General features: G+C 41.5%; 1 pseudogene; it reads right to left on the bottom strand.

Moving 5' to 3' along the window:
• Nucleotides 1–2,329: 2,329 nt before the first annotated feature.
• On the bottom strand, nt 2,330–3,421 carry LOC110285058 (mRNA export factor pseudogene; annotated as a pseudogene).
• Nucleotides 3,422–8,758: the final 5,337 nt, after the last annotated feature.

Genomic DNA, 8,758 nt, shown 5'->3' with positions numbered 1-8,758 from the left:
ACTGTTGCTAGGCAGGCAATAGTGACACAAGCTTTTTTTTTTTTTCCAGGGTCAGAGGCTGGGGGATCTCTGAGTTTGTGGCCAGTCTGGTCTACAGCATGAGTTCCAGGGCAGCCAGAGCTATACAAATAAATTTTCTTTCTTTCTTTCTTTCTTTCTTTCTTTCTTTCTTTCTTTCTTTCTTTCTTTCTTTCTTTCTCTTTCTTTCTTTCTTTCTTTCTTTTTCTTTCTTTTTCTTTCTTTCTTTCTTTCTTTCTTTCTTTCTTTCTTTCTTTCTTCCTTTCTTCCTTTCTTCCTTTCTTTCTTTTCAATAATAAATGATAGATAGATAGCAAAAGATATTGGAGAATCTGTGTAGGCATGTTTTGTGCACTGTGTAAAGGCTATCCTTGTGTTATTCAAATGCTGATTTCTCTGCCCTCATACTTTGTTTCAATCTGACATTACATTGTAATGTCTATGTCTAGAATCTCCTGTTTCAAGGTTATGTAAACAATTCTTACCATTTATTCTCTGCCTGCTGATCACCCAATTGCTGGACAGAAGAGAGAATAGGGCAGAAACTTCCACCAGCCAGGTTGGGGGGGGGGGAGAGAGAGAGAGAGAGAGAGAGAGAGAAGAGATTCAGACAGTCCATGAGGAGGAGAGGGTCTGAGGATACATACAATGGGAAGAGATCTGAAGCAGAGAGAATTAGAACAATATTAAACTGCAAGGATCATGGGGATAGGGATGGGGATAGGAAGCAGCCATATTAGCATAGGAGGGTAAAATAGTTAATGCTACTTAACACCCCAGGAACTGAGGTACAGCTTGGAACAAATCTTGGTTTCTCTGTATGGTTATTGGAGACTAGCAAAGGTAAAGAAATACAGCCACTGGATTAATTCACTGGTTACATTTACATTAAAAATAATTCATTTCTCAAATCTGATAAAGTTAAGAGTGAAAGATGAAGAGCTGAGCATTCTGGGATAGAGAAGAAACAAAACTCAATCTCTGGAGAACTTGTGGAATCCTCTGCTAATTTTTCTTGGAAACTGTTGAGAACCCAGTAAGGAAAAGAAATGTGTGCAAAATCATACTGTGTGTTTGCATAACCTTAGATGGAAATCATCAGAAAAACTTGTATAATTTTTATATTCTTTGTTTCTATGAAGAATATAATTCTTTCTTTGAACTTAAGACTAAGGGGTGAGATAGAGAATAGAATCAAATATGTGTCTACAATAACCCAATATATCCAAATGTTTAAAAAGCATCTTTCCCTACAGAGTGCTAGCTCACAGTTTAGATCCCATTAGCTCTCCATGCTCATACATGGCTTTGTTTCTTTTACTTTTCATTCTTCACGAGTGTTACTCGGATGTTGTGTTCTGATGGGGCAGAAAGGAAGAAGAAAAACCCTATAGAGCAGAGAAAGTCTAGCTGCCCAAAACCTTAGTTTTGTTAGAAAAAATTAGTGAAAGCCTGTTTTAGTTAAAGTATTGTTGTAAAAAGTCATTAAAAGTGAGGTGTGGTATTTTATGCCTGTAATGCCAGGATTCTGGAGGCTGTAGCAGGAGGATTACAGGAAGTTTAAGGGCAGCCTCGGTGGGCTATCCAAGGAATTCAGGCCAGCCTGGACAATAAAGTAAGATCCTATCTTAAAAATAAATAAGCGAAAGTAGACATTAAATTTTTTTTAAGTATCCACACTTTGGTCTTCCTTCTTCTTGAGTTTCATGTGTTTTGTGAATTGTATCTTGGGTATCCGGAGCTTCTGGGCTAATATCCACTTATCAGTGAGTGCATATCATTTGTGTGCTTTTTTTTTTCATCTTCAAAATATTTTATTATAAAACACAACACAGAGCTCACCAACAGTTCCCACCCAACACTGTCAAAATACACACTGCTAGACACAGTGCCCTCAAGATCTGACTTCAGTTAAGAATCTCAGTTCCCTCAGTTTCAGGAAAACCACAGCAGGGAGTGGAATGGAGAGACAGCAAGTCGCCAGGATGCTGCATTGATGCTCAACAAGAACATGGTGGTGCACACCTTTAATTCCAGCACTTGGGAGGCAGAGGTAAGCAAATTTCTGAGTTTGAGGCCAGCCTGGTCTACAGAGTGAGTTCCAGGACAGCCAGGACTACACAGAGAAACCCTGTCTCAAAAAAACCAAAAAAAAAAAAAAAAAAAAAAAAAAAAAAAGAACACAGTCCCTCCAGAGGTGGACACCCACAGCCAGGGTTGTAGGCTACCCACAGCTGGAGCCCAAGTTTGGGCAGAGATGAGAGATGAGGTGGAGTGAAGATGACACTCCAAAAGTCCCAGCTTCAGGCCACTACTTCTTATTCCTTGGCTTTAGCTCTTCAGTTGCATTACACAAGAAAATGTAAATTTTCTTTTGGGGATTATAAAACTCATGTCCCTTGGACCAGTTGTAGCTGGAAGCATAGGCAAATGTTTCCATTGTGATTGAAGCATCAAGCTGCTATGGGCTGATCTACCTGTTCCGAAGTCTTTAGTTGGGTCCTGGTATCTTTGTCCCAGAAGTTGAACCTACCATCAGAGCCCACAGTGGCAAGGGTACCATGGACAGGATGGAAGGCAATCCCATTCACTGTATAGATGTCTTGAGGAGCTGAAGCGTTGGTACCATTGGATCGATGGCATTTGAAGGTGAAGTTATCTTTGGCCGGATTTGGAGGGTTGATGTGGTGAATGGCAGCTCTCCCCTCAATGCTCCCCAGAGCAAAACCAGTCAGCTTGTTCTGTTTATCTTTAAAAATAGCCACACATAGATGCTGGTGCTTCAGGGGAGACTCTATTCTCCTGAACTCAGAGGGCTGATTCTCTGATAGACAATCAGGCCCCTCTCTGCAGTGGCTACCACAGCCCTCGGGTATATCACATCTGCACAGTAACAGCGTTCAGGGAGACCATCATAGGATATGACAACCTTGTATCCCAAAACTTCAGTCTTATCCCAGCTCCTGGTCATCACACAGCCATAGTTTGGGGCTTTGATCCGATGTATGGTCTTAACAGGAGCATCATGCTGAGCTATCTGAATGGCCTGGTTGCTGTCCAGGTCTCACATCTTGGCTGTCTTGTCACACGATGCTGTGAATACTTTGCTCCCATCATCACTCCAGCAGACATCAAGCATTGGCCCCAGGTGCATCTGCTGAGCCTTTGGAATGGTTTGCCCGCTGTCTTCCACTTCCCAGCAGTGAACATCATTAGCCCATGATCCTGCAATAAGGAAGTTGCCTGGTAAGGTTAGTGGGCTGAAAGACATACAACCGATGCTGTCATCGGGAGAAGATGCTACTTCAATATCCTTCATTGGGTCGTGGTTATCTGTGGTTGTGCTCCCAAACATGCTGGTCCCACCAGTCCTAAATCCAGAGGTTGATCCAAACAGATTCATGTTGGCTGCTCTGGCACGGGGTGGAGAGGGCACAGCCAGGAGACCCCAGACCCCTCAAGACAGTGGAAACTGCCCTGTTAATGTATGTTCTTTTGTGATTGGGTTACCTCATTCAGGATGATATCCTCCAGATCCATCCATTTGCCTAAGAATTTCATGAATTCATTGTTTTTAATAGCTGCATAGTACTCCATTGTGTAAATGTACCATATTTTCTGTATACATTCCTCTGTTGAGGGACATCTGGTTTCTTTCCAGTTTCTGGTTATTATAAATAAGACTGCTATGAACATAGTAGAGCATGTGTCCTTATTACATGTTGGAGCATCTTTTGGGTATATGCCCAGGAGTGGTATTGCTGGATCCTATTTGCAAAACACATGAAACTCAAGAATACGGAAGACAAAAGTGTGGATACTTCAATCCTTCTTAGAAGGGGGAACAAAATACCCATGGAAGGAGTTACAGAGACAAAGTGTGGAGCAATGACAGAAAGAATGACCATCCAGAGACTTCCCCATCTGGAGATCCATCCCATAAACAACCACCAAACCCAGAGACTATTGCAACAAGAACTTGCTGACAGGAGCCTGATATAGCTGTCTCCTGAGAGGCTCTGCCAGTGCCTGACAAAGTTGTGGATGCTCACAGCCATCCATTGGACAGAACCTCTGAATCTGTAAGCCAGCCTCAATTAAATGTTGTTTTTTTAAATAAGACTTTCCTTGGTCATGGTGTCTGACAGAGCACAGGGTCCCCAATGAAGGAGCTAGAGAAAGTATCCAAGGAGCTCAAGGGGTTTGCAGCCTCATAGGAGGAACAACAATATGAAGTAACCAGTATACCCCAGAGCTCCCTGGGACTAAACCACCAACTGAAGAAAACACATGGTGGGACTCATGGCTCTAGCTGCATATGTAGCAGAGGATGGTCATCAATGGGAGGAGAGGCCCTTGGTCCTGTGAAGATTCTATGCTCCAGTATAGGGAAATGCCAAGGCCAGGAAGCAGGAGTGGGAGGGTTATTGATCAGGTGGAGGGGGAGAGGATAGGGGATTTTTGGAGGGGAAACTAGGAAAGGGGATAACGTTTGACATGTAAATAAAGAAAATATCTATATTAGTTAGGGTTTTACTGCTGTGAACAGACACCATGACCAAGGCAAGTCTTATTAAAAAAACCAACATTTAATTGGGGCCGGCTTACAGATTCAGAGGTTCAATCCATTACCATCAAGGTAGGAGCATAGAAGCATCCAGGCAGGCATGGTGCAGGAGGAGCTGAGAGTTCTACGTCTTCATCCAAAGGCTGCTAGTGAAGACTGACTTCCAAGGCAACTAGGGTGAGGATCTTATGCCTATACCCACAGTGACACACCTACTCCAACCAGGCCACACCTATTCCAACAAGGCCACACCTCCAAATGGTGTCACTCCCTGGTCCAAGAATATACAAACCATCACAATATCTAATAAAAAATCTTTAAAAACATTAAGTTTTAATTGTTGGGAATGGGAGAGATAGTTTAGTGGTTAAGAAAGCTTGCTACTTTTCCAGAGGTCTCTAGTTCTGTTCCCAGCACCTACATCAGGCAGGTCACAAGCCGCTGTAACTCCAGCTCCAGGGACTGGATACTTCTGGCCTCAAGGCATCTGTACTCATGTTTTGAGGACTATGCCTAGTTATCAACTTAACTACATCTGGAATGAACTACAATCCAGAAATGGAGGGCACACCTGTGATCTAGATCTTGAGGTTTAGGCCCAGGCAAAGTAGTATGCACCCAGGAGACAGAGGCAAGCAGATCTCTGAGTTCAGGGCTAGCCTAGGACAGAACAAGTTCCAATAGGCATGGTGGTACAAACCTTTAATCTATGCCACACCTGGAGGCCTACATAAGGATAATGGAAAAAGGAAGGGTTTGTTCTTCTTCACCTGCTTGCACTTACATGCCAGCACATCTGTTGGAACTACTTCTTCAGGATTCCAGCTTATGCAGAAGACCAGCTGAAACACCAAGCCTTGTGGAACTGAGGCTAGACTCTTGGACTTCCCACTCACAACTGTCCATTGTTGGGTTAGTTGAACTGCAGACTATAAGTCATTCCAGTAAATTCCCTAATATATAGAGAGACATTCCATAAGTTCTGTGACTCTAGAGAACCCTAATACATATGTACATACACACAAAAATTTAAAAATAAACTAAATAGTTGGGCAGTGGTGGCACATGCCTTTAATCCCAGCACTTGGGAGGCAAAGGCAGGCTGATTCCTGAGTTCAAGGCCAGCCTGGTATACAGAGTGAGTTCCAGGACAGCCAGGGTTACACTGAGAAACTCTGTTTCAAAAAACCAAAAATAAATAAATAAATAAATAAATAAATATTTTTTAAAGTCTTAACTTGTATAAAGTAGCACAGTAGGAAGATTATTGTATTATTGACCTATGGTATTCCATTTTGCGATCTTCAACAAGAAAATTGAGCCTCAATCTCAATGTATTAATTTATGAATAGGATTAATAATATTTATCACACTAGGTTGCAGTCAACCTTAAATCAACAACTCCTCCCAGCAGCTCTTAGTGGCCTCTGTGAGCTAAGAAAGAGCAATGCATAATGAACAAAGACCCTGAACAAGTGAATTTTGGTATGAAAGAAGAGAATGGGAAAGCTGCAAAGCACACAAAACCGTGGAAGGAAAGGACAGGCCTTTAAGGGCTTCAGCAAACAGACTGCACTGTGGAGATTCTAAGAGGTATTGGGGACACCACAGGAGAGAGAAGAAGGTGATATGGTGGGTTGTGGAACAGTTGCCTAAGCATGTACAAGCCCTGGGTTTAATTTCCAGCACTAGCAAACCATCCAATAAAATTAAGTTTTAAAAACATTTTAATTTTTGCACTTCAAAAATATTTAAGGAATTAAAAAGTAAAGACCGGGCGTGGTGGTGCACACCTTTAATCCCAGCACTTGTGAGGCAGAGACTGGCTGATTTCTGAGTTCGAGGCCAGCCTGGTCTACAAAGTGAGTTCCAGGACAGCCAGGGCTATACAGAGAAACCCTGACTTGAAAAACAAACAAACAAAAAACAAAACAAAACAAACTGAAGACCATGAAAAGGCTCAATGGTAAGGTCATTTGCTACAAAGCCTAGTCCCCAAAATTCATAGTGGAAAAAGAGAACCAACTCCCACAAATTGTCCTCTGACCTACACACACACACACACACACACACACACACACAAATATATATATATATATATATATATATATATATATATATATATATATGTGTGTGTGTGTGTAAAAAGAATTTAAAAGAGAGTAGAAACTTCATTGATGGAAACTATATTTTAATAATAAAGTTAAATAAAGCAATTTAAAACTAGAATTGAGATTTGTTTGTGTATGTACATGTTCATGTGTGTATGCACATGTGTGTGAATTTGTATGTGCTACATGTCGAAGTCAGAGGTTGATGCTGAGTGTCTTTCTCATTAGCTTTCCATGTTTGTTTGTTTGTTTTTCTTTTTCTTTTGAGATAGTCTCTCACTGACAATGAAATTTATTAATTGGGCTAGGTGGGCTGGCAAGCAAGTCCCGGGGATCCTCCTCTCTTTGTCTTCCCGTACTGGGATTCAGTCACATCATTATGCCCGATGGTTTTGTGGGTACTAGGGATCAAACCTGCAAGCACCTTACTGACTGAACCATCTTCTCTGCCCAGATGCAAGAGTTTGATGCTAGAAAACAGATAGATAAAAATGTCTTAGCAGCACAGCACACCATTATTCCTGCAAATGGAATATTAAGTCAGCAGCAGCAAGGCTTAGACCCATCCCAGTTTCAATATAGAATTCTCAACAGGCTCTGATAGTGGTCATATGGTTTCTGTGGATGTATAGCTGAGTTGGAAGAAAAAAAGAAACAGAACAATTGACCATTGACTTAAGTAACAAGAGGATTTCTTCCCATTATGCAGCAAGGCCTTCATCCTTCCCCAAACCTGATAAGTCCATGGACATTTACCCTTTAGAGACAGAAAGACAATGGATACCTTGATCTATGAATGAGAGTGAGTTATTCAGTATCAAAACAGAGGGGAGGTATACAGCATTAGAACAAAGGTGAGATATATAACATCAGAAACACAGGTGAGGTATACAGCATCAGAAACAGGTGAGATATACAGCATTAGAACACAGGTGAGGTATACAGCATCAGGAACTGAGTCCAAGGAAACATACATCTGTATTCTGAGACACCCAGAGAGTCTATGGGTGACTCACTGGGTCCTGTTCTTAAGAAAGTTCAGAAACTTATAGAGATTTGACCAGCCCAATAAAATACATCAAAACACACAACATTGATTCCCCAGTAAAGCAATGTGGCCAGATTACTCCAATGTGAAGATCACATCCAGCAAGTTATTCTTCTCTTTGTAAAGCCCAGTCAACTGTTTCTGAGAGTGCACAAAGTCCACTTGAGCAAACAGTCTATGACAATCCCCCCTTAGCAACAATGAGTCTACAACAGCAGGGCCAAGGTACATATAGATAACCTAAGACATCCTGCAGGAAATTGATATAACCTAGCCACCCTGTTTGTCGGGGGTGGGGTGCCCCCATACTTGGTTCCCGAAAATTAAGCCAGAAATGCAGTGTTTAAAATATTAACTTGGCTGACCCATAAGGAAATTCATTAATCTTGCTGTGACTATAATAAATACCCCATACCCCAAAACATGGGGCTCTCACTTCTGACCCACTGCAACTGTGATGATGAGAGTCCTTGCTCTCAAGCTTGTAATAAAGACTATTATATGTTTGCGGCTGAATTGGCTCCTTGGTGGTCTTTGAGGTCCCTGCCACTTCGGCATAACACCTTCCTCCTCAAATTTATATAAACAACTTTCTAGTTCCCTGCTCCTGAAGTGAGGATAACCAGGAATGGCCAGACATCAGACAGAAAAGCGGACCTAACATTCGAGATTCAACAAAGAAGCCTAAAAATCCTAAAAACAGAGTTTCATTGAGAGCAAGAGCTAGGGGTGCAGTTCAGGGATATTGATTCTTGACACTGAAGGGTAAAAACGAACAAACAAACAAACAAACAAACAAACAAAAAAGCATTCAAGAACTGTCAAAGAAAGCAATTCAATAAAATGTCCTGAAACCAAAACTCATGAATCTACTGATTAAATGGTTCCATTGAGAGCACAAAATGATGGATTAAAAAAAAAGAAAAAAGATGGGTCCATACACCAAGGTATATGTGATGGTAACACTTGTCATGGATTAGGACTGCGGAAGTCATGGATACTCATCATTCTAAG

Source organism: Mus caroli, unplaced genomic scaffold, assembly GCF_978045245.1.
Source record: "Mus caroli unplaced genomic scaffold, Mus_caroli_1 scaffold_19, whole genome shotgun sequence".
Classification (NCBI taxonomy): Eukaryota; Metazoa; Chordata; class Mammalia; order Rodentia; family Muridae; genus Mus; species Mus caroli.
The sequence above is the reverse complement of the archived record's forward strand: the minus strand, read 5'-3'. Positions and strand labels throughout refer to the sequence as shown.